Source organism: Haliotis asinina, chromosome 9 (assembly GCF_037392515.1).
Source record: "Haliotis asinina isolate JCU_RB_2024 chromosome 9, JCU_Hal_asi_v2, whole genome shotgun sequence".
Taxonomy (NCBI): domain Eukaryota; kingdom Metazoa; phylum Mollusca; class Gastropoda; order Lepetellida; family Haliotidae; genus Haliotis; species Haliotis asinina.
The window spans coordinates 18000826-18027784 of record NC_090288.1 but is presented as its reverse complement, the minus strand read 5'-3'; the positions used below and the strand labels follow the sequence as shown (position 1 = coordinate 18027784).

The window sequence follows — 26959 nt, the reverse complement described above, 5'->3', positions numbered from 1 at the left end:
TAACATTTAAAAGAGTCTTCCCATTCTATCACATCATGGCAATACAAGACAAACTGTACAAGATGGACATTGTCTATCACTGTTCCACATGGCACTATGAGGCACTAGGATTCCTTAGAATGACCTTTGAATCACCAGTGCTGTCTGTGTTAGATCAGAAGCATTGTTGGTACAGGTTGGGGCTGTCAACAAGATCCATTGTAACCTCAATACTGGGGGAGAAAAAAATAAACAGTACCAGATACAGTTTTATCATTCCAGTAACTTGCTTGGATCTGTCCTACCCTGCACTCTGACTCAAGCACAGACGGACATGTAGTCAGCCTCAACATTTATTGATCCAGACACCCAGATTTAAATTTCATTAAACCAAACGGAAAGGTGGATATGAGGTACAAAATTAGGCTAGGCCAAAAGGCAGAGTGTACACAAATAGGTCCTAGCTGCTACTGAAACAATTCTTCATATGATCATCAATATTTCTACATTTACAAGAACATGCAGTCACAAATTAGCAACATATTTCACATTTGAAAAACTAATACCTGTAGTTAAACACTTCTGTTTTTTGCAATCCATGAAGCATTTTCCACTTTAAGAGCGAGTTTAGTTCTACACTGCACACAGCAATATTCCAGCTATATGCTGGCAGTTACTTTAAGAGTGAGTTTAGTTCTACACTGTACTCAGCAATATTCCAGCTATATGCTGGCAGTTACTTTAAGAGTGAGTTTAGTTCTACACTGTACTCAGCAATATTCCAGCTATATGTCGGCAGTAACTTTAACAATACAACTGCCTAAAGCAAGTGAGGTTATTGTAACTCTGCCTGATCATAGCCTGTTTCACAGTCCCTGAACCACATTATTTTTGCCTACTGCCCAGCCTTCCCTGCTGTGCTGAAGTCTTAAATGAAGCAAGTCTAGATTTCCTCAGGTTCTGAATCTCTGGTCTACCAGGGGCTCCTTTTCAAATAAAATGGGTTTGTTTGTTACTATCAAAATTATATATATTCAGAGACTATATATCATCTGCACACATGTCTGAGGAACCAACAAAGCTGGCATATATTGGGTGAGAGCTCAGATAGTTCAATAATAACAGTTGTAGCAACAATTTACACTGCCAAAATTCACTGAGCAAACAGACCTGAGATAAAAACATCTCAAAAAGGTTTCCATGTTTGAACTTTACCCTTGTACCTCCAGTGTAATATTACTGGCATTTAAGATGCCAACTTGGTTCAGGTGACAAGTTAACCTATAGATAGCCTGTTGACATGGCCCCGGCATCCTCTCCTAAATCTCCTCAAATTACACTTTAATGATCAGCATGCTGGGAGACTGAATGAGAACTTCAAGTGGGCAACACTTTGCTGATTACAAGGATCTGTAGAGGTACCATATCTGTGCATGTGGTGGAACATGCTACGAGAACATTGTAAATGATAGCAAGGAAATACACAGAACCAGCAAGATTACTTCTATATCATACCGACTGTCATTTTGAAAGTTCAGAATTTGTACGTACTGTTGTGAAAGTAGCAGGGACATTTACAAGGCTTCACGGACTGTAATACTGGCACACCTTTTATATTCTATATTATTGAACCCATGAATGTCTGGGTTAGAATACTGGCCTTCAGTAACCCATGCTTGTTGTAAGAGGCGACTATTAGGATCGGATGGTCAGGTTCGCTGACTTTGTTGACACGTCATCAGTTCCCAATTGTGCTCATGCTGTTGATCTCTGAACTTTCTGGTCCTGACTCAATTGTCGATAACTCAGACAGCCACCATATAGCTGGAATATTGCTGAGCGTAAAACCAAGCTCACTCACTCTATATCCTCGGAGAATGGGTATACTATCATTGAGTGAGTGAGTGAGTGAATGGGTTTAACACTATTTTAAGAGTAATCCTGTAAATCACTGGGTGTCAGTTATTAATGGCAGGAAAGCCCAAAAGAATGCAGGGCAAATAGGTCCTTTCTATCAGATTATCTCAAATCAAACAGAAAAGGTCTTCACTCATAAACTGAATTCTCTAACTAATAATAAATACCCATTCATAGCAATTATTAGAATCTTTATAGTAATTGTAGAGTGGGTATTACTGTTCCAAATGAACATACAAAGATAGACTAACATGTAGTCCTTGAACCTGATGAAATCTAGACTTGCTTCATTTAGGGCTTTACATTTGGCATTGCAGGGAAGGCTATAGTCTGTCTCACAGTCCCTGAACCACATTATTTTGCCTACTATCCAGCCTTCTCTACAGTACTGAAGTCTAATATGAAGCAAGACTAGATTTCATCAGGTTCAGGAATCTCTGGTCTCCCTGGGGCTCCTTTTCAGTTAAAATGAGTATGTTTGTTACTATCAAAATTATATATATTCAGAGACTAAGCCTTAGTGTAGGAGGGCTAGGCAGTAGACAGATTGTGAGACAGATTATTACAGGGCCCCAGATAATTTTTCAACATGACGTGTATGTAAGCTTATTTTTTCAATATAAGAGTACTGGGAAAAGCTAAAGCACTGAATGGAATTTAATGGCGTGTAAGTATTCTTGTGTTCCGTTCCATATATGCACCACAACAATGCTACTCTTGTGCAAAACAGGTTAATAAACAATAAAGCAATACTTTTTCAGATAAATGGATCCGTAAATGATTCTAAGACCTTACATCATTGCTGTGGTGCATTTCTGCTACATTTTCAGCTTTTTTCCTGGCGTATCATGCATATTGTTTCTCCATACATACGCCAATATGGTCCTTATCTGTAGCCCTGCTATTAAAAAGACTGAGACATAATGGCCTCCTATACAGAGCAGCTGGATATTAGACTAACATCTAGCCTCTGGAATGGACATAAAATTTAAAGAAAATATGGTTCCTAAAATATGATAAAAAATGCATTGAAATGGAGCACAGAAACTTTCTTCATTTTCTCCTGAAACTGGTAATCTAGGCTTGTTACATACTCTGCACATGCATGGAGTCGTTTTGATATATTTGTTTTGGAGTCTGTATGACAGACTATCATCAACCCCTTGTTGGTGTAATAACTGACACAACATAAATGACCATTGCTATCCCTCCTAACCAGGCAGACATCTGATTGGACTTGAATCACTAGCTTGTCGCAGCACATGAGTAGCCAAACAGGCAAGGAAATGGATTGCTGTTTACAGTCAGATACCACTGATTGACACAACTTAATTTTGAATGGCTGCTGGTGAAAATCCTATCCTGATCTGCCCCAGGTGCTGTTGGATGAATTCAGACAAAGCTGACAATCAGGTCCTGCTGCCGCAGCCCTTCACTGATTACCAACTGGTTGTGGAGGACTGACAGACATGTTAAGTACCGGCTGCTGATTATCTCTGTTACATGGAGGAGGAGGACAACAGCCAAACATGCTCCCAGCATTCTCAAAGGAGTTGTGGAATCAGACAAAAATAGCAGTGGTTCAATTAAAGTGTGATCACCGATGTGGCTTTTCCCATACTGCCCACTATCATTCATGGCTACTGAGCACCGTGACACTAGCAATGTGGCCAATCACACTACACATGTAGCATGTCCAAAAAGGGACAATCATGTTCTGGTATCTTAGTGACGGATTTATATCATCATGTGAAATCCATTAGTCGGACATGATTTTGAAGATTGTAACACCATGGGGAGTTGCAACACTATGATGACATCATGAGGAAAAGCAAACTTGAATGAGGATATTGAGATAATTATAACCAAAAAATCCTCGTAATGGAAAACAACATCACTGATCAGAAGTTATTCCAAGCTGGGCCTTCATATCCATGTGTGTACAACAGTGTTCATAAATAGCATGGAACCAGCAAATCAAGCAGATTCCCCAAAAGTCGGCTAATGGAAGTCTACAATCTGCCTGCCCAAGTGTCCCACTGTATATTTCAATTTAACTTTGAAGTTGTATGCGTCATGTCAAGTTGTTTGCTGTATATAAATTTTACATTTGTTAATACCTTCAAAGCCAATTACAAGAAATGTTAAATGTGAAATGTGTATTAAGCTTTTACTCTAAGTGTCTTGTAAATTTTCATTGGGTCAGATGAACATGTCAACTTTCAAACATCATTCATGAACACTTTTACAACATCACTATTCATGACACAAAGAATATTTCAGTATCACTTGTACTGTCTGCCCAATCAGGTGTAAGATGATGTTGTTTGTGCATCCATCACTTCCTTCATCATGCTCCCAGTTCCCAATAATTATACATTCTGCACAAGTACCATCTTGATCAAGTCCTGCCTCAGGCAACTATGCAGCATAGCTCATTCAGCAGGCGTAAATGTCCTTAACAGTATGAATATTCACCTGATGTGATAATCACTCACCTGAGTAAATCCTGAGGATTACCAGCTATAGTCCACTGTTTGTGTCTTGCTGGAGGATCCTGAAAAGGACAGACATTTCATGAAAACAACTTCATATGAAGCCTCGAAAATTACACCATGAACTTGGTATTTACAGAAATACTGCATATTATTCATAACTATCACATTCATATCATGTTCTGAATTTGAACAATGTACACAGGTACTATAATGCCTCAATGTCCTGCAGAAATTAATATTTCAGGATTTTCAATTCAAATCTGCAACAGAACATTTATCCTTGGTATCAACCGGACATGTCTGATGACACTCTGAAGTTTTCATTGTCTCCATGAACTTGCCAGTCCTGGGTAGCCCAGCATTTCCATTATCAGTTTCAAATAACATCCTTTATTATCAGAAGTCTTGACAAAAGTCAAACAAGGCCATCTGCAATACAATGAATTCATATATCTTCTATGTATGTTTTAAAAAAACCCAAATATATAGGATATTCTGCTTATCAATAAGTCAATGTCCCAGAAGTTGAGGCAAGCTGAAGCTCATTACCATGACAAATACCACTGTCACTGATGTGTCTGTTTACACTGGCTAGTATAAACAACAAGATTGAGCAATGAGCATACTTATGTCACACAGGGGCAATCAATGTCTGTACTTCTAGCTGTACACTTACTGACATACATACTGATGACATTTAGCATTCTATTTCTCATCTACAGTTTTTCATAAGCATAAGCAATCACCAGTTACCCTACAATCCAGGTAAAAGGACTCCAGTATAAGCAACTCCATAATGGATGTTTAAATGTAAAGAATACTGCCTTGCCATGAGGCAGATAAACCATCAAAGGCAGGGTGTTAGGCTACTTGTCCTTTATTGATACAATCATGTCTTCATCTGTATCTAGTGACGCAGTGTCTGTGTTAAATTTGGGTTTGACCTGGAATATAAACCTGAAGTGTGCTTTTCACTATATATAAGGTCATCTCTTGTTTGCCCAGAATAACCACATTGGCAGTTTTTGTTTTGTAGGAACAGGTTTTGCTTTTCGCTAGAAAGATCTGCTCCCAGGTTTTACTTTTCGTTAGTACGACCTCTTCCCTGGTTTTACTTTCTGCAAATCATATTTTTCTAACTCTGTATGAACAAGACGACTCTAATGACATATGAGTGTTTGAAATCAAGTGAATAATATCATTCAAGATTAAGTTCAAAGTGCAAAGGTTTTCCATAGCAAGTTTAGAACTGCAACTCTCAGATTTGTAGGAAGGTGCTGTACCACATGGCCACTGGGCCAACAATGGAAGTGGGGTTGAATTATCAATTTATAGTTACTGTCATTAAATTGACATTATGTGCATGTCAGTTACTGTTATGTAGCCTCATTATTAAATGATCTGACCTACACTGTAATTATCCATCAATGGCGGTATATATGTTACAGAAAACACTTCTCCTCGGTTTTGGTAGACAATGTTCAACCATAGGGGTCGGGAAATCCCTCCCCTTCTAGTTACACATTATCTACCAATTCCTCGAAGGCATGTTTGCTCCTATACTTATCTACTTTTTGTATAAAAATTTACAACTTTATTTAGGAAAACTGCAAATGTACATTTTGAAGACCAACATGAAATATCACCACAACAATGATAGACATTCAGCAAATCAAAACAAATCATGAAATATTCAACCTTCACACCCCACAAGCCAGGCTTTCCATCTTGGACACATGCTAAACAGGTCAATGACGTAACATACAGATATAAGTCTGAAGATAGCTGGAGGAGTATTCATGTCTGAATTTTCCACATTACAGATATGAATTCAAAACAATGAAATAGGACTGAGCTTTTGTTAACATTTGTCTTCTGTTTTGCTGCAATGACTGAAAATAGCAAATACTGGAAACACTGTTAATGAGAAGAATTATTCACCATTATCAATATGAAAATAACAAGGTACAATACACAAGGTACACTTGTATTCACTGGTTGTTGTAAAACATTGTTTTTGTTAGTAATCCATCCATAAATGTGTCACCAATCACCAGCAACATGAAATATGCTGCTTTCCTTCAGACTGTTGTTATATTAATACTCAAATATATTTATATAATATATCTGATATTTATTGATAATCAATTGATATTCAGAAAACAATTACAGACCTTTATGATCTATATCTGAGGCCAGCGTTAGTATTTGTGCCTTGGATGAATTACATCTCAAATAGGTCCTGCACCATTTGGCCACAAGCAGCCTCCTTCCTTCCACATGACTGAGATAATGAACTCTCAGAGCCAAGCTTCTAATCTACTGATTCAGTGGTCAGTCCATTTATAGTAATGCTATTAACTGACACACATAGGAAAAACCACAACCTACATTTCAACACCGTCAGAGTTCACCCCTGGTACATGTGATTCAATTGTATCTCCCTTCCCATCCTCACTGGTCCACAGAAGCGCTGGCTTGGTGCCATCCAAGTCCTGTAAGTGCCTGAACATTACCTTATTCCCAATATCCATACTTGGTGCGTTTGTGGTAACTTGATGTTTGTACTGCGATATATTGTGATATGTGTTGGTGTATTTGCAAAGTGTTACACATGGGTTAAAGTAATGAAATTACTGTTTCGTTTGAAACAATACCACTGGTCATTATCAGGACCTAGATGTGATCATACAAGCGATCAATTGAAAATGATTCCAAAATGAAGACTTCGCCTTAAGTTTGGAACTCGAGAAGATAGTGTCTGCAACAGTGTCCCCCATTTTAGTTTGTCGGTACCGATATTTTTCTTATTTATGTGGTTTGAAAGTCATGAGAATGCAATTATATGTACAATCAACATTCTCTAAGCTATTAAAGTACAATGATATAAAGTAAATACAACTCGGTAAAAAGTAAATACAACAATTTAACTCAGTTTCTCTTTAATGCTTCATATCATTAAATACAATGTATAGTCAGTATGAAAGTTAAAAAAAGGTTTAAACAACAAAAATGCAACCTGATAAACAAGACAGAACAATCAACATCCATATAGTTATGATTTTTAGTTGTGTTTTCAACACTTCCAACACATGGGTACTGAGAAAACGCATGATTTCTTTGATCAAGTGTTCTATCTCTGATCATTTTCGGGAATTTCTCATTTATTTGAATACGCTGAGCTCATAATTTGCTATTTCCTGATACCATTTGCCATGTCACATGCATGTGCAAAATTCCAAAAAAATTGATTGCATAGTTTAGAAAATATCATTCTCCTAAACTTTGTGATCAATTTTCACGAAAAAAGGTTTTAGCGACTTACTACACTATGGTTTTCAGGCGACAAAGTGCCTGCTATACTTCATCTTCAGTTTGTTACTGGTAATGACACACACAGCCTCTCAAACATGCTTGGCCAGATGCAGGGATGGCAACAGGTGAACGTGATTTCAGCTGAAAATCTGCTGCCCCAGCAGGAACCAGGATTGATTGATTTGCATTTAAATATGCAAATTTCAATGGATTCATCGAAAATTGTCATCCCTGATAATAGTATGTGCAATATACATGATCTGACACTTCCTGTCCCTTCCTCTCCTAACAACCCATGCTTGTGGAAAGTAGTGACTAATCCGGGGATTGGGTGGTCAAGCTCATCGAACTGTTTGGACATGCCATTATATCCTGATTGTGTGACAGATGCTCATGTTGTTGATCACTGGAATGTCTGATCCAGACCACCTCTATAAGGCTGGCAGGTAACTCACTCAACCTAAAAGATGATTAAACCACTATGATCAACACTACAATCTTGTCCAATTTCTGTTGTAATCAGAATGGGTATTTTCAGTCTTGAGATATCTTGCACGTCTTTTCTTATCAAAACAAACAAAAATATCAAACTTGGATCGACTTTGCCATCATCTATCAAATCAGAACAAATTGTTTTTAGCTGAGAATAGCAGTTTAAATATTCCTGCCATAATGATCATTCCTTTATTGACAATACCATCACATTACCTCAGGGCACACTAGTGGCTATTTCCTGATACCATTTGTCTGTCACCTGTATTGCTTAAAACATCTCTCGTACTAAGACTGAGGAAAAAAAATTAAATGTTTTTAAGGACCATTTTTATTTCAAAAGTCACGAGGACTTTAGTTTTAATTTTTGATTGAAAAAAGGTGACAAGGAAAGGACACATTTTTATGATGATAATCAGGACGCTGCCAAGTCAAAATCATTACTTTTAAATGGCAATAAATAACTGATATACAAATAAAGGTAACAAGCTGATGCCCGAGAAAAGTTTTACCTCTTTTTATTAGTCTAAGCCATATTAACAGAATACATACAAAAAAAACCCCCAAAAAGCAAAACAAGTGTATTTCCTTAATCTTTCAAGGGACCATCTTAAAACTTTTAAACTTTAATGTAGACAATAGTTATTATAATATCATAGTGGTTATTAAGACAACTCCACCCCAATCAAACTTTGAGCTTACTGTCCTATCATGGCAAGCACATGTACCTGGGCCATCAGTCTAAGTAAACTTAGCCTCTGTACATATCATTACACTCTACTACCGAGTCTAACAAAACCTTATGGGAGGTCGTGTCAGGTAACCTTTGAGATTGACCAATCAGAACACAGCTTACCAAATTGCGAAAGTGGACATTCCAACATACCTCCTGAACATTTTATCTCGAAAAGATTAGTACCCGAATGATACCGAATGCTATTTAGCATAAAATCGCTTCCGGGTAAAGCACATGGCGCACTTACAACGATGACAACAGTCAGAAAACAGTTGCTGAAAATAGTGTTTATGGCAATATTCAAGGATATCATCTTGCAGAAATATTAGCTAATCGTAACCATGTCAACAGAAACCCCAAAGCATATATACTACAAGTCAAATAACTGTGTAATATTGATTTTTGTAAGACTGACTCCAATCCCTAAGTAGTAGCCTTTGTCTGATTGGTTAAATATATTTAACCATCTCGCCAGTGATTGGACGGTCATAGGTCGCTGAGAGGTTACCTGACACGACCTTCTACTAGGGTTTGTTAGACTCAGTGGTTGAGTGTAATGAAATACACTGCGAGTAGGTTTACTTAGACTGCTGGGCCATGTATCATGAGGTTATAGTTACCTGCCCTTGGGTAAGCCCAATGCTAAACCTAGTTTGAGGGCATATATAACTTGGTCTCCAATATTGAGGCCACTTGAGTCCATGTTATCCACATAATGGCAATTCAACATCACACTGAAGTGCCTCAATATAAATTATACACTGACGCTACAAATGTACCCTATGTCATGTATTGCTGGTAAATCTCACAGACCACTCAATAATGTCAATACTGACACCACGTGTTACTTTTCAAACCCAGTTGTAAAAATTCTAGAGTAAATTGTCTGGCAATCAGTTTTGCACTGAGGAGCATCACCCAGCAGCATATCCCACAGTGACTGATATACTTTTCTGATACACGTGTGTACATCATGATACACATGGTGACACAGACTAGCAGAGAAACAGTAACTCCCTTCCATTACGTCTCAGGTCTGTAATGTACCTAACTACACACTATGCTGCAAATGAGGCATATGACTCAAGTCACAGCCTCAGGCAATAAACAGATTTATTGACATGACTGATTATGTTTCTTCTTAAATATATACGTCATATAAATGTTATGTGCTTTCTCCATTTGCTCTAGTATTTATATAGAATCCAATATTTAGCATTCATTAAAACCCAACATCAAATATTCGATTGTTCCAGTATACCTGAGTGTTTCACCAAGCTAGCTGTACCAGGAATTCATACACTGCTACAGGTACTTCCTATTGGAGTGTTGACTTGGTCCTGTCTCTCCACCCACCTTCTCTCACCAGCCACAGGTCCTGCCACCACTATCTGACATTTCATCCACTTTCCATCCTATTCTAACATCACCCAGGGTCATACATCCTGCCTCGGGCAGGGGAAACCTATTTTCATTTCAATTATCCCATCCTTTGGACAATGAAGCTATTAAATTCTAACCAAGTCTGATATTATCAGCTTTTGTGGTGGACATAATACATGTTATAACAGCCATGCTGTGCCCATAGCATTGAATATGCTACATGCTGTTCCCATCAAAATACACATGTCCATCTTTGAAGAAGTTCACTGCCAGGCTGCCTGGGTGTATGACTGTCACACATACTACAGTCCTACACATTACCTAGACCCAGCACATGGGGACACCTGGGACAACGGTAGTATCACTGAATCAGATGGAATAATGATAATGTTAACATGATTCTGCAATTCTCCATGATCAAAACTTTAACATGCAGTGGGTGGCCATAATATTATGTACAAACATTGCGAATCAATTGTTGACAAGAAATGTTCTAGGCAGTTCAAAGTGTCTTAACTCGTTAAATATAAACAGCCTTACCTCAATATTTTGTGATGTGTTGTCCCTTGTTCATGATTATTTTCAACATTCGCCTTGGAATAAATGAATAAAGATTTCTGATGAAATCGAGGGGAACATTTTCCTAGATGTCCCGAACTTCCAAGTCGGCAGTCAACTGAATTATTCTTTGGCAGTCCTGAAGTCTTTTCTTCAGGTAGACACAACAGATCTCAATAATAACTGCGTCTAGACTCTGTGCAGGACACAACATTCCAGTAATGCCATTTTGCCATAATCTTGAACGACATGGGCCCAATGTACAGGGACATTGTCATCTTGGAATATGTAGCAGTTTCCCAGAAAATGTCTGGCTATAACGGGCCACTGCATATCATTCAGGATTTCTGTGCATTTCTGAGGACTTATGTTGCCATTAACAACACAAATAGTACCAACATGGTGATACAACCCCACAGTATCAAACTGACATGCGGCTCAGTCCCGCATGAAGGCATTGCGGGAGGTACTCTTCACTGGGCTGTCTCCAAACAAAAACATGATTGTTTTCCCCAATGATAATTTTACACTCATCTGAGAAGATTACTCGATGCCAGTAATTATTCACTGTATGAGATCGTTGCCCCCTTGCCTAGGCCAAATGATTTCTGACACTATAGTCACAAATTCGGATTTTCTTTCAAACATGTCTATGAAATTCATTTTCATATAATCTTCTCCTTACAGTCCTCACTGATACATGCATAGAGCTACTGCTGTTAAAATTCTCAGTTACTTCATCCAAAGGTGAAATCCTACTGTCTCTGACCAACCTCAAAAGTTGTTGATTGTCCCAAGGAGTCAGTTTCCCCATGCAGCCTGTTCTGGGAGCATTCTCGACTTATCCATGTTGATTAAACTGCTTTACCACTGCTTTGGGGAATTCAAAAGAATCTTATTATTAGAACAATATTAGAACATTTTTTGACAATTTGCCCATCAATTTTTTAAGTGACTGACAAATCAGCTGATTTCCCAAATGTTGCCAGAAATAGCCAGAATATGTAGCCGGCGACAAGTGGATTAAAAATACAGACACGTGACATCATGGTCTGATCATGTGACAAAATAATACGACGATATGCTATGTCATTTATGAGTAGCAGTATTTTAAATACGGGCATCGCTGAACATGATATAGCATCCTTACAACTGTATGCAATAATATGGCCACTCACTGTTTTAACCTTTTTAACTGTTTTTATTGGTGACATGAAACCATGGCCTTGATTATGGACACCTGGCAAAAACTACACTATTTCTTTAATCAATGCATCTAGTTGATCGTAGTTAGACAGAAACATGGCCATGAAACACTCATTGGCTGGTTAGAAGACTGACCTTTCAACAGTCATCAGTGATGGTCAGGAACAGATGAGATCAGGGTGCAGTTGTACACAGTGACCTTAAAAATACACAGCAATGTCCACCTACAGAGCTTAACTGTCTGTGTTCACCTACATGGTTTGCCTGTTTGTGTGTTCACCTTCAATGGCCTGTCTGTGTGTGTTCACCTTCAACATGTTCAATGGCCTCTGTGTGTGTTCGCCTACATTGCCTGTGTGAGTTAACCTACACTGTCTGCCTGTCTGTGTTAACCTACACTGTTTCCCTGTCTGTGTGTGGTCACCTACACTGTTTGCCTGTCTGTGTGTTCACCTACACTGTTTGCCTGTGTGTGTTCACCTACACTGTTTGCCTGTGTGTGTTCACCTACACTGTTTGCCTGTGTGTGTTCACCTACACTGTTTGCCTGTGTGTGGTCACCTACACTGTTTGCCTGTGTGTGTTCACCTACACTGTTTGCCTGTGTGTGGTCACCTACACTGTTTGCCTGTGTGTGGTCACCTACACTGTTTGCCAGTGTGTGTTCACCTACACTGTTTGCCTGTGTGTGGTCACCTACACTGTTTGCCAGTGTGTGTTCACCTACACTGTTTGCCTGTGTGTGGTCACCTACACTGTTTGCCTGTGTGTGTTCACCTACACTGTTTGCCTGTGTGTGTTCACCTACAACGTTTGCCTGTGTGTGGTCACCTACACCGTTTGCCTGTGTGTGTTCACCTACACTGTTTGCCTGTGTGTGTTCACCTACACTGTTTCCCTGTCTGTGTGTGGTCACCTACACTGTTTGCCTGTCTGTGTGTTCACCTACACTGTTTGCCTGTGTGTGTTCACCTACACTGTTTGCCTGTGTGTTCACCTACACTGTTTGCCTGTGTGTGTTCACCTACACTGTTTGCCTGTGTGTGTTCACCTACACTGTTTGCCTGTGTGTGTTCACCTACACTGTTTGCATGTGTGTGAACTTCACCAATACTGTTTGCCTGTGTGTGTTCACCTACACTGTTTGCATGTGTGTGTTCACCTACACTGTTTGCCTGTGTGTGTTCACCTACACCGTTTGCCTGTGTGTGTTCACCTACACTGTTTGCCTGTGTGTGTTCACCTACACTGTTTGCATGTGTGTGAACTTCAACAATACTGTTTTCCTGTGTTCACCTACACTGTTGGTCTGTGTTTACCTATACTGTTTGCCTGTCTGTGTTCACCTACACCGTTTGCTGGTTTGTAAGTGTTTGAATACTGCAACCATCCAGGTCAAATGTCACGGAAACAAACTGAGTAGTCTCACCTTGAGCGAGATCAAAGAGAAGAGTTCTGCACACATATCAGATGCACAGTTAATTGCTTTGGTTCAGGCCAGTTAAACATTAATCTGTTCTGACAGATACTGATGGCAGATTGTGTTAATTATAGATCACTAACACAAGGAGATGCACTAGATACCTTCAGCTTTCTCACACATTGTTTAGAAATCAATCATGAAGTGCACGTCTGTGAAAACCTAAACCATAGCCATAAATCAAGCTCCAAGAATGGGTAAAAAATTAATTTGCTTATCTTAAACATAAAATTGTTTTTAATAAACTTAGCCAAGTCTATGCCTATTTCAATCTTTAGAATCTTACCATATAATACAAAAAGATTTCTTCAAAACTCCCAAAAGATTTCTAATATTAACAAAACTAACATTGCATTCATAATTAATCTCACAATTATTCACAATTAAAGTTAACAAGGATTCTCAAAGAGATACAAAGATTCATGAACCCAGTTCCAGCAAACAAGTGATACAGTGACCTAATGACTATCCCTACCAGACTCCATGTAATACATGGTGAGTCACACAATACTATTATTTCCATTATTGTTGGTACATGTATTATCAGTGTATGAGCTGTAGTAGTAGGGACGTATTACCCACAGAGCCCTGTGTAGACCCTACTGATGGTTCATGACTAATCCAGCAACAATAAGGTGGGATCACAGCATCCATTACAGTACACGTATTGATTAGCGGAGTGACTATTATGACTAAGAAAGACGCGACCCAGACTAACGTGCCTCGAGATCAATACACCCTTAGTGCTTCCCAAATCACCCGTAGCATGGGAGCACTATTTCTCCAAGAATATGACGGACCACAATCTGTCTTGCCAAGAGCCGGTGAATCCAATATGGTCACTGGTATTGTGTCTACAAGATGCTAAGCCCAACTAAGAAGTCCATTATGGTTAACAATGACACATGATAACCTAGGTTTTGTCCTGCACCAAACTCCGAGCATTTTCTTTGCATGGTCAATATTGGCTCCCGCTACAGTTTGTCATCAATTATTCACAATTGTAACGACACATTTAGAAGTGAATCACAGGAGGGATACCATGTCCTTTTCCATTCCTTTCTAGTCATATTCAATACAGATACTGGGACTGATATTGGAAATTTGCTCATGCATTTTGGTTACTGACGGCCTCTGGCATAAATAAACAAGTAACCTAAATGAATTAATTATTGTCTTTGTACTTTGTGAGCCCACCGTCTCATGTTCACAATGCCATTGTTCACAATGCCATTGTTTCCTACAATACCATAATGATCATTACCATTGGAAATAGGCGTTCACTGAAAATGTCAGTCAGAATCATTACACATCTACTCTTGAATGAACAACCCCCCCCCACAAAAACACAAACAGTAAAAACAAAACCCTTCTGACTGGAAACTAAGTGTTTGTATCTGTTGAGTAGCATACTACACAAACCTGTACTACCTCAACACCCAACTGGCCATAAATTATATTCTTCACAGATTCCTAAATGACATCTGATTATACATGCATGAAGAACTTGATGACACTGTCCTGCAATAAGTCAGATGCTTTTGACCACCATAATGTTGAATGCTTTACAACCAGTTGCAACCTTTCAAAATATAGCCATTAACTGCTGACTACTACCAATTCGCATCATCTAATTAGATGTATACCTTGTGTTAACGTCAGATACTATCTTGTCTGTACACAGGTTTTCTTTTTTCAATCAATAAATGTATGAAAAAGGGATCTTATAAAAGGCATACATTGTATTTCCCATGACCATAATCAATTATGGAACACACAAATATTTCCAAACACATATACATATGTTTGCCCCACATTATTGCTTCATTTAGAACAGTATGGCAGCAGATACTGCCCCACATTATACTGGTGTACCGCTTAGTTTTGGTCATATCTATCTTCCAAATTCACTCGTGATTTCATCATAGGTTTCTACAAATGCTACTACCCTTTAAACTATTTCTGGGTACTGTTTTCATCAAGCACAAGTAGGTAAGTCTTACATCCATCACTCACTGGTGACACCAAACACTAAAAGCTGAGCTTCACATTGTACTACAACAGGTTCATTATCTCTTCAAAATCTAAACTCCATGTGTTACACAGAAAAAGAACCAAGCCAATTATCCTGAACGTAACACATCAAGCACTACAAAATGCTGTCAGAATAAAACTTGAGTTTCAGAATTAGGTGAATTTTATGCTTCAAGTAAACACACACAGAGCGCTGCGGTGATCTCTGTACTTGTGTTCACCCAGAACTATACTACAGATAAGCTAGGCTTTCAGTATAGGATATGTTATCTACTAACACCTTGCCACAATGACAGAAATGCATTCCTCTGTCGTAGCATCTTGTTGCACGTGTTTACCAGGACTTGTATATCTTAGAGAAATAGTTTATATACCTTAGAGAAATAGTTTATATACCTTAGAGAAATAGTTTATATACCTTAGAGAAATAGTAATGTCAGCAGACAGCTACCTAGATGATCAAAATCACACACTCAAACCATGCAGCTACACTTGTATGAATATTTCACTACATTTCTTGCATGCTGACAATAGTAAATCCAATGACTCACTCCACTACGCTACCACCTTGTTACCATGGAAACTGCATCCCCAAACAATGCCAGTGGTGATTTCCTACAGCAGTGTGATGCTCAGAAAGCCAGTCCAAGGATAAACACTAAAATTGCCTAGAAGCTCATAATGATAGACTGTAAACGTGTTACTAATGAGTGGAACGTGCACTATTCCACAGCACAAGAACATCAGCTCCAGTTAATGAGCAGTCAGACTTACAACTGCCCAATACCCCCAGGCTAAGAGCCATGATGGAATGTCCAAAATGGTGGCCAGAGTTTCCTACAATTGATGATGAATCATTGGACAGCTCACCTGCACCTGACAGGGGCGATTTTATTCTTACATCTTATTTTATTTCCTATCTCAAACCGCTTAATTTCTGTGGAACTTTACACCTTTTCTCCAACAGAAGATCAAAAGTTAAAAAAGTCAAAATTGCACATAATGAGAAACAAGAATATGTTTACAGATGGCCTAAAGGCGGGAGCATTTGTTTATCCTTTCTGTGCTTACAATATTTTGAATTTTCACTTTACATCTTCACCCCACCCTACAGCTTCCAGACACAATAAATCTGATTTTATATATACTCAAAGATTCAGACTGCCCATATTTACTAGAGACTGAAAATAGGAGAAAATCTAAAGGCTAAACTTAAAACTGCCTAGAGCTGACACTTGCCTAGGAAAATTTCAATGACTGATTCAGTGTTTGTTTAGCCAATAAGGAACCACAGGTTAACAACAGTGCAGATGATTTGCCCCTGCCATTTATTATTGAAAGATATCCAGCTGTTGGACACAATACTAGTCCATGGTCATCATTTGTTAGCTAAATGGTTCAGAGGAAGGTGCCAGCAGGACCCGTGTGCAGTCTTCCTCCATGGTCACAGATACTGTGTGCAGCAGCCAAGCTCAACTGACTGAGCCTTGAGAGCAGTGTGTATCACTCCCAACATGCAGCCATATTGATTCCTGTTCAAACAGCACTTTCAACACATCAAATCAACCATCAATAACATCATGATGTCGTAAGTAGTTCATTCGGGGCCAGAGCATTAGAGGAGATTTTGATTTTTGATTTGCAATAAGTAAACTGCAATACAAACAGTAATCCAATACTGGCAATGTTCAGGAATCATGCATTTTAAATCATGGTGGTCCCTGCTTGATATACACACTTTGCCAGGACAAAAGAACATATTTACACACCAGCAACACCCGCTGTCCCTGGCTTCTTGTGTTGCCTGTCTAAATAAATCAAGGTTTGAGGTGGGCATCCACATGTCACAAACCAGTTCAGCTAGAAAATTGACAAGTATGTGGGGATCAGTTGCCAGCGATCTGGCTTCCAGGTATGTGTTGGGTGGGACACTGGGGTGGGGACACCATATAGATGAGGACCCAGTATATGTGGTGACAAGTTCACTTCTAGATCTCAGACCAACAAACAGTGACCATAATGACCCTTCACTGTTGGAATTGGGCATTCCCAGACCTTATTTGTCACTGAGTCAGATCAGTCAAGTTAATGACCATTTTCACAGAGAAGTAACATAAGTTTGGTATTATGAATGTACCAGGATACAACGACTTGAAATATTAGTGACTACCTACTAACAAAGTTTGGAAAAATACGGTGTACTGTATTTTTCAAAATGAGATATGTTTTAATAAATAATGCTGATCATATCAATTTTTTTCAAAAATGTGGATGAATATGAAATTATCAAAAACAGAGCAGGGAAATCCTAATGTTGTTTGATGTTATACAAAAGTTTCTATAATCTATCTTCAAGGAAAACTTCATGAGAAATTGTTAAACTTTTTACCTCAGATTTCTGTGTGGTATTTGTGAATGTACTGGTCCATCAACATCTTGGGAGATGATTTGTTACAAGAAGTTAACAGGGGCCATTCCAAAAAATGACAATTTGAGACGTCAACAGTGGATCTCCAAATAGCACAGTGCTAGTGTTTCAAGTATTGCAATCATGATGCTGTAATTATGAAAGAATAAATCAACATTGTACTTGATGTTAATGTTTAATGGACTGTTTGAGAAGTGATAAAGAGTAAAGAAAGATAACTCTACTTTATTGTCATTGTGAAATGTAATAGCTACATTAGGAGCAGATGTGAAAGGAAATCCATGTTTATTTGCAGTTTGATCCTGTAAGAAGACATTACTAGACAAAAATAGTTAGGGATATATGTAAATTTTGAAATCATTACTAGTGATACATTTACTTACTGACACACTGTTAAGATATCAATCATAACAATACCAATATCCCTAATTTATTTTGTCCAGTATAGTAGCCCAGGGACACGTAAGATACCATTATATCTTTGCCCGAAATGAAAACTGACTTGTCTCAGTCATTAGGCAAAGGCATTTTTTTTATCCCTGTATTGTAACGTAAAATGTCAGGCTATGTTATTACAATGTAGACAAGTACAACAAATCTATTAATACAAATCAACACTTGTAGAAAAAAATTGATAAACATTTATCAATTTATCACTCCAGAAGACTCAAGTTTATCAGATCTTTTTCACAAGCTAGTACCATATGTACCAAGGACAAAATAACCCAACTGCAACAGACTATGCAAGGTATAACTGTTCAATATATACTGAAACACACAAAAAAAAACAGATCACAAGGTTCAAACTCAGTGCAGCTTTCTATTCTGAATGTTTCTTTCAAGATACATTATCTAACAACTCAAAGTTCTTAGGTTAATACGGTAAATTATGATGAATGACTGAAGAAATACTTCAGTCCTCATTCCAGATACTGCCACAACTGTCTCTACTACAGACACAACAATTTTCATTGTCTAGTGAGCTGCATGTGATTTACTACAAGGTATCAGTAAAATTCAAGACTGTTGAGCATTTCATGAATTATTCATCCATACTTGCAGCCACTTTCACATGGCTATACAGACATTTCAGTTTTTCAGTGACTCTTCAATGACGCATGCTGAGAAACTGCCATTGTGTGACAAGAATTCATGTTTTATATCCTTGGGGATCAAGGAAATATTTTTTACCATGCCATTTCTGTTTTATAACTGAATTCATTTATTAATTATGACTGCTTATGATGGATTATAAGAACTTGATAGAGATACTAAACGAAAATCAGAGCAAAAGATCTCATATTGATACTGATTTGCCAAGAAATACAAGGCCACACACTGAACCTTCCTGGTGTGAGTCATATATTTCAAGTTTAAGTAGTCATGAATATATGGTACAACATTGAAAATTTTCATTCACTGTCTGCTTCACAAATGTTGTTCCATTGCTTTAACACACATACAGAATGAAAAACAACTCTCTTGTAGTGTCCACGTCAAACACCAGTCTGCTAATCCTTACTTTAGTAATAAAGGTTTTAAATGACACAAATAGGGAATATTATATGAGTGACCATGTCATACTATGTTTACGAAATATTGGTATAACTGACATTTAGGCAGTGTCGAAAATCTAATATGACATGAACACGAATATGATATTCTGTTCATTATCAAAGAAGTATGCATCATTTAAACATGAAACACAGCATCTGATTATATAATTTTGTGGCTTCACATAACAAATGTTAGACTGCTAGGTGCTAGTGAACGAGTGACATTCTCGGGGAGAAATTGAAAACGGTGTCTTTGAACTTGTGTCACACCCTATTTTCCTGTTTGAACATTAGACACGTCTACTATCAATCATGACAAGATCAATGAGTCATGACTCACAGCCGTAAAACTGATAGCTCAGCCATATTGTTTGTTTAGATTGTCCCCTGCAGGTTAATCATTCGATGTAACAAGTATGTAAGTAAAAATGTAATGAATTTTAACTGGTTTATGTATTTTATTGAAAACTATCCTCAAATGAATAATCTTAACTTAATCACAATAATATTGCAAGACAATTTCAAGTTGACGTTATCTCCAAAATCCAAGCTGTGAATGAACTTAGTAAAGCATATTAAAATTTTATGAATGAAAAAGGTACTTTTCTTCAAAATCGAGGCTCGACATGGAACACCTCATAAAGTGATATTCTGCTCTAGTGCATCATATGAAAAATATGAACCCTGATATGTTTGCCCTCGCAAGTAATCAGTTTGAATTTTTCAAACAAGCGTCATCAAAGATGACATATCCCCCTGGCCACCATATATTTGAAAGGACATATCATCTGACAGTTACTTGATGAATTTTTAGACTAAGTTTCCATTTATGGAAATGTTGAAAAGTATATATGCCATATATCTGTAAACAGTAAAATGCACCACTAAAAGATCTGTTTCATATATCTGCCAAGATCTGTTGAAAGATTTGAAATGGTTTTTGAGCTGTGCACCAGAGGCCTAAGTCTGAATTGTTTCCATGGAAACCAGGAAAAATAAAAATGCGAAAACTTTGTAAATAGCTAAAGGCACCACTTTGTGTCTGCCTCAAATATCTGCCAAGTTTTGCTGACAGATGCTAAAAAGTTTTTGAGTTGTGCTCCAGAAACGAAGCCCATCCCTCCATTTTGAGACTATGTCTGAATCATTTCCATGGAAACTGGGAAAATGCTAAATCACAAAAACCTGTAAGTAGCAAAAGGCACCACTTTGGGATCTGCCACACATATCTTCCAAGTTTTACTGACAGATATTAAGAAGTTTTTGAGTTCTCTGGAGGAAACGAAACACACCTCTCACTTTTGAGACTAAGTCCGTAAGTTCGAAATGTTTCCATGGAAACCGAGAAAATAATAAATCACAAAAACCTGTAAATAGCAAAAGGCCCCACTTAAGGATCTGACTGATATATCTAGCAAGTTGTGCAGAAAAATATTGAACACTTTTTTTAGTTCTGCCCGGAAATGAACCCACCCCACCATTAGACTAACACCAAAATGTTCCACTGAAAAACAAAAAAATAAAAATGCCCAAAATCTGTAAACTGCAAAAGGCAAAACCATAGGTTCAGATTACTGTATCTGTCAATTTTGGTGTAAAACTATTGAACGTTTTTTGAGTTATGCTTCAGAAACAAAATAATTACGAACAGACGGACAAACAAAAGACAAGAAAAATGATTGCTAGTCAACCTGACATTGTTCATATTAAAACTATGAGTCTATTTAGTTTCTTATAATAATAGTTACTTTTGTGCCCTAATGCCTCAGCTACTGTTGCTAAATTTAAAAGTTCATCAAAAGTTGCGACTGACCAACAGCCTAGAAACATTACAACAACAGGCAAGTGTTTATTTGTTTTACTGCAAGAAGCAGAACTGTAAGTACCAATGACAGGAAAGTCACAAAACTCACCAACTGTATTATTATTATTACCATAATGATGGTGCTCATAAACCAAAAGATCTCAAGAAATGTTTTTAATAACATCACTTGAATAAATATTTCCATGCAACCAGACTGTAACTGAAGCAAGTGCTTGTTGTGCCATGCATCTATTCTCAGTACAGGTAATGCACACCTGAACCTGCATATACCCCCCTTCCCTCAAAACCCTAACGTCTTCCCTCAAAACCCTAACGTCTGAGGAAAGTATAGTGTGCCAAATACAAGCATTATCTAGTCAAGGTAATAGGAAACCAACTACTGTTAACGAACTGAGCTGATCCTACAGGTAACACCATAGTTTAATTACTTGTAAATTACAAGAGAGATAACGAGAAAAGCTCTCCACAAAAAGTGGTGCGATCAGCTCGTGTCCCACTGATAAGAACTTGATCTGCTTGCTCAGTGACAGCAGTAGTATTGACAGGTGTAAACTGTAAACATTGCGGTAAATCTAGGCTACACTGGGAACCTTCTAGCTTCATTATACGTACCTGGCTTAACCGGTCCACCTGCTACACAGTGAGCAAGACAGACCCATACAGTGACGTATATACGTATAATCATATGACAGAAATGTACACAATGCACTTATGTTATCCAGTTATCGTTTGTCAACGTGTATCGTTTTGACTTGATAATACACTCTTAAGTACTTAGGCGAGCTAGATGCATATGTTGTCAGACTTGATTCTAAGGGCACTGCGGCAAACCTGGCCCAATCAATGTATTTTGTCAGATTTTGAGCGCAGTAACACTGTCGTCTGCTGTTTATACATTACATGAAACGGTGTCTTCTGAAGCCTGTCGACAAACGGCTTTAGAGCTGTTACCATGTAACAGTAGTCAGTATGACTATGAGGAGTTTCTGTCATTCAGCGCGTGTTTCATGATCGATATTTTGAAATCATTTGTCACGTTGTCTTTGTCAAATATGCTTGTATATTGAGGCCAACAAACACCCCCTATGCTGCCAAACAACGCACTCGGCCTTTCAGTACTTACTGTGACCAGGAATAACTGTAATTCCAAAACAATAACGCCAATAATCCACACGCTTGCAGCAGTGTCAACGTGAAGCTTCGCAATAACCGCTCGAGCGTGAGAGACTACACGTGACGGCAACAGCCAATGAAACAGCTCGTTTCTTCCACCCGGTTCATAGCGCACCTGCAACCTGCTAAATGCTAAACAAGTAATATCAAGCACGTAAATGTAAATACATCTGTCAGTTAGACCCACATGTGCCTTTCAGCATAACGTTTTTGTACATAGAACACTTTGTTGACAAATTAATACTTAAGTCCGAGTTTCAAAGTATTTATAAAGAACTCTTCTTACAGGGATCATCTCAAACACAGGTTTTGTAATTGTTCTACTGATCGAATTTCCAACAGGCGTTCATTGAACATGATATTATGAAATCGTTTAATTAATATATCGTTTAAGGGTCAAGGTTTAATTCACATAATGTTGAATTTATGAGGGTTTTTTTTTTTTTTGTTTTGTTGGGTTTTTTTCATAGATTTTACGTTTGAGGACTCCATTTTGAAATTTCGCACGTAGGCTATACATGTATTTCAATATATCTAAACAGACACTAGTGCAGTTTAAATTATTTTTTCTATAGAAGGCTATCAACGCTAAGAAGGCTAGTTACCGGCAATGTAATTATGAGGCTCTAGATAGTAAAGCTAAGGCTGTAGTTGGACGGGAATGATAGGACTTTCCATCTGATATGCATGGTACTCACCACGATCAATGACATGGGAAAACTAGTGTTTTGTTCCCGGCTACAGTAAAACCTGTTTTAGAACAAATTAGAAAAGGAAAGTCATTATTATCTCTGCAATTTGTAAGGTTTGACTGTATAGTGATACTATATTTTGATACTATTAGTAACAATGGGCATGTCGTACTATCGTAACATCGTTGAAAATATTCAGCCAACAAAAGGATCGAAAATATATGACTTTGAGATTGCTTCTAGTCTCAGTACAGGTAATGTACACGTGAACCTGCATATATCCCACTCGCTCTCCCTCCCAGAAGGTATAATGTGCCAGAAAAATATCGACTTATCCGAAACCGACACATCCGAGTTGGGCATATCGTCACATGAAAGAAAAGAAAGGAAACAAAAGAAAACAGTAGATTGTTTGTCTGTTATTCATTTGTCCTCACAGAGATCCCAAATACTCATGGTAATCTTGTCATAGTGTCCATTTTGAAATAAACAAAAGTTGGATTTACTCCACAAACAAATTGAAGAAATCAGAAAGTTTTAACTGACGGGCATTTGGTGTTGGCATGGACGCAATACTGGTCAACCACCCTTGATATATACTCAACCAATAAAAGTTCAGCACGTTGGTACAAAAATGACAAAATCATGTGGTACCAAAGATATTATTTTAATATACATTTCATTTGTCCTTTTGAATATCACTCAGACCTGTGTTCATTGTCCTTCATAACGCCACTATGACCCCCAAATCAAGAAAGGGACATTGCACCAAAAGCGTCAGTATCGTGTGTGGCCTCCATTGACTTACAGTTGTGCATCGCTGTCTCATGCTGTTAACAACTGATGTCAACTCACCAACGTTAATGTTACCCATTTCACGAATGAGGGCATTTTCAATGTTACGACGGTTATCAATATTTGAATATGGGCCCTCCTGTCGAGAATGTTCTACACATGCATGCTCTATGGGAGAGAGGTCAGGGGATGTTCCTGGTCAACGTAGAGGCTGAATGTTGTGTTGCCGATGAAGATCTCTTGTTCGAGTGGTTATGTGTGGTCCAGCGTTGTCATGTTGTAACGGATTTCGTTGCATGAATGGGATGACAGTTGGTCTGATGATCTCATCACAGTAACGTTGTACATTCAGGTTTCCTGGGACAAGAATCAAGTCTGTCTTTCCTCCTGCATGGATTCTTCCTCAAACCATGATGCTGCCTCTTCCACAGCGGTCACGTTCGATGACGTTGTTGGCATCATAACGAACGTTTTCCCACTGGACGCTCAACTCTGTATCGTCCACCTGCAAATTCCATACAGAAACGTGATTCATCACTGAATAATGTCTGGTTCCATTATTGACGACGCCAGCCACCGTCGATGAGCACATGCCCATTGCAAACATTCATGTCTGTGACGTTGACTCAGTGGAACTCCATCCACTGGACGTCGGGCAAACTGTCGGGCTGTGTGCAAACGGTTTCTTACCGTTTGGGGATGAACAGTCGTGACGGTGGCCTGTTGTAACTGTCTAGCAACCTTTGGAGCGCTTGTAAACCAAAAAATCGTCTTCCCTGGATATGGTCTTAAGGGATCTGCTCAAGCGTGGCCGATCTCTGACATGACCTGTCTCCTGTACACGTGTCTGGAAACGTGAAATTGTGCTCCTGTGCACAATTAAATGACCCGCTACGTGTGTAATGGTTTGACCATCATTCAGTCTTCCAATCGCTTCATGTCGCTGATTTTCAGGTATACCGCATCCCCTGGTTGATTTTCACACTTTTAAAATGTTTTACCTTGTCAGGAGTATGTCTTAGTGGCTATGCAATAATGCATCGGCCGCGGATGATTTTCATTGTTTTTGAGACATGAAAAATGTGTTTCATGTGAATTCCATGAAAATCACAGACAAATGCATGTGACTTTCAGTTTTCTTATCACTCAGCAATTCAACAAGTGACACAAGGTATCAGTTTTAGACTAATAAGAACATGTATTATAACTGTAAGGACAATGTAGTGCAGCGTGCTAAACTTCTTTCGTTGAGTACATGACAAGTCTTTGTGTCATTCGACCGCCATCTCTCGATTCGATACAATATTTGCATTATCTAGAGTGTTAAGTTGAAATTGGGAGTACATCCTCATTAGATCAACAAACAAGTGACACCTAGCTCAGTTAGCCTTAATCATCTTACACTGTACCGGCACGATTCATGTCGCAATGTGTGTGTAAACACGTGGATGGATAGACTTGTCCAAGAAAGGTATGTGCATATCGACTTAACGTGTAAATATCGAGTTAAAAGGGTAATTGTGCATGTCGGGAACATGAAATCATCTCGAGATATTTGATATATAATGAAGAATTTGACCGGGACCGAGAAATTATATCCAGACAACCGAGATATCGACTTATCAGAGTTCGACGCAAGGGTGCTTGACTGTAGCAGTAATAAAATATTTTTAAATAAATAAATATTTTTAAAAATATCTGTAGTTTACCCTGTTAACTGATTTTCGATTATTGTTGTTTGTACTGTGCTGATTTTCATGAAGGTGACATATTGATATAACTGAACTTGACTCTCCAAAATGATATAAGTATGAAACCCCTTATAGCTGTTACACTTCACCTAAATACAGACGTGAAACATTGCAACCAACAGTATCAAAAAGAACATCACAAAAATGTCGAGAATTCCACAAGCCGAACGTGACCGAGCCATTGGTATTGCAGAAATGGGGGCTTCACAACGTCACATAGCAAGAGTCTTTAGTTGCAGCCAAGCAGCCATCAGCAACTTGTTGAACCGTTACCAACAGACAGGCCGTTCATGAACGGGTAGACCGAGGGTTACCATGCCAGCCGAAGACACCTACATCCGGACAACAGCGGAACAGATTCGTCATGCCGACGTCAACGGCGGCGACGGCCTCAGGACACCCCATCAGCAGACGAACCGCACTGCGACGACTGGCTGGCATCAGAGACCGCCCCTTTCATGGAACGATCTTGACCCGTCAACACTGTCAAAGCAGGTTACAGTGGGCTGGAACTGTACGTTGCAGCGACGTGACTGGGATTGAGTTCTATGTAGAGACGACACCCGAATCAACATGCCCCGAAATGATGGGCGAGTTCGAGTTTACAGACGTAGGGGTGAGCGACTGACGCCAAACCGTGTCCAAGAGGTGCACCCTTGGTGGTGGCTGTGTCATGATATGGTGCGACATTTTTGGTCATCAGAGAAAACGACTTGTCATCCTTCATGGCAATTTGACTGCTCAAAATACACAGACGAAGTGCTGAAGTCAGTTGTGATACCATTTGTGCGTCAACAGTCGATGGATTTGACCTTGTAACATGACACGCACGTCCGCATACCGCCAGGCTCGTACACGACTACTTCACCAGCATCAACATGAAGGTATTGCCCTGGCCAGCACGATATGAATCTCTTGGATTATGGTCACAGACAGCTGAGACAACGGCAACCTCTACTAGCAAATCGGCAGCAGCTCGAGCTAGTTCTCTTGGATCCGTGGCACGGAATTCTTCCAGACGTCATCCGGCGACTACCGTCATCCACGAAGAGACGTGTTTTGGTATGTATCGATTCTAGGGGTCGTCACACACGCTCCTGAAGTCTTGTAAGTTCCATAATGTGACTTGAAACACATCTTG

At 38.7% G+C, this 26959-nt stretch overlaps 1 protein-coding gene across 7 annotated transcripts in view; it reads right to left on the bottom strand.

Annotated features, from left to right (window-relative positions):
* Nucleotides 1-22658, bottom strand: part of LOC137295584 (neuroglian-like) — a 71942-nt gene extending 49284 nt beyond the window's left edge. For 6 of the 7 annotated variants that reach the window (XM_067826997.1, XM_067826999.1, XM_067827003.1 and 3 more), the window contains exons 1-2: nt 22531-22628; nt 4395-4453 (exon numbers count right to left, since the gene is read on the bottom strand). The gene's annotated coding sequence lies outside the window, so the exon portion shown is untranslated. Of the gene's footprint in view, nt 1-4394; nt 4454-22530 lie in introns of all 7 variants that reach the window. The other variant, XM_067827005.1, reaches the window with a different exon arrangement.
* Nucleotides 22659-26959: the final 4301 nt, after the last annotated feature.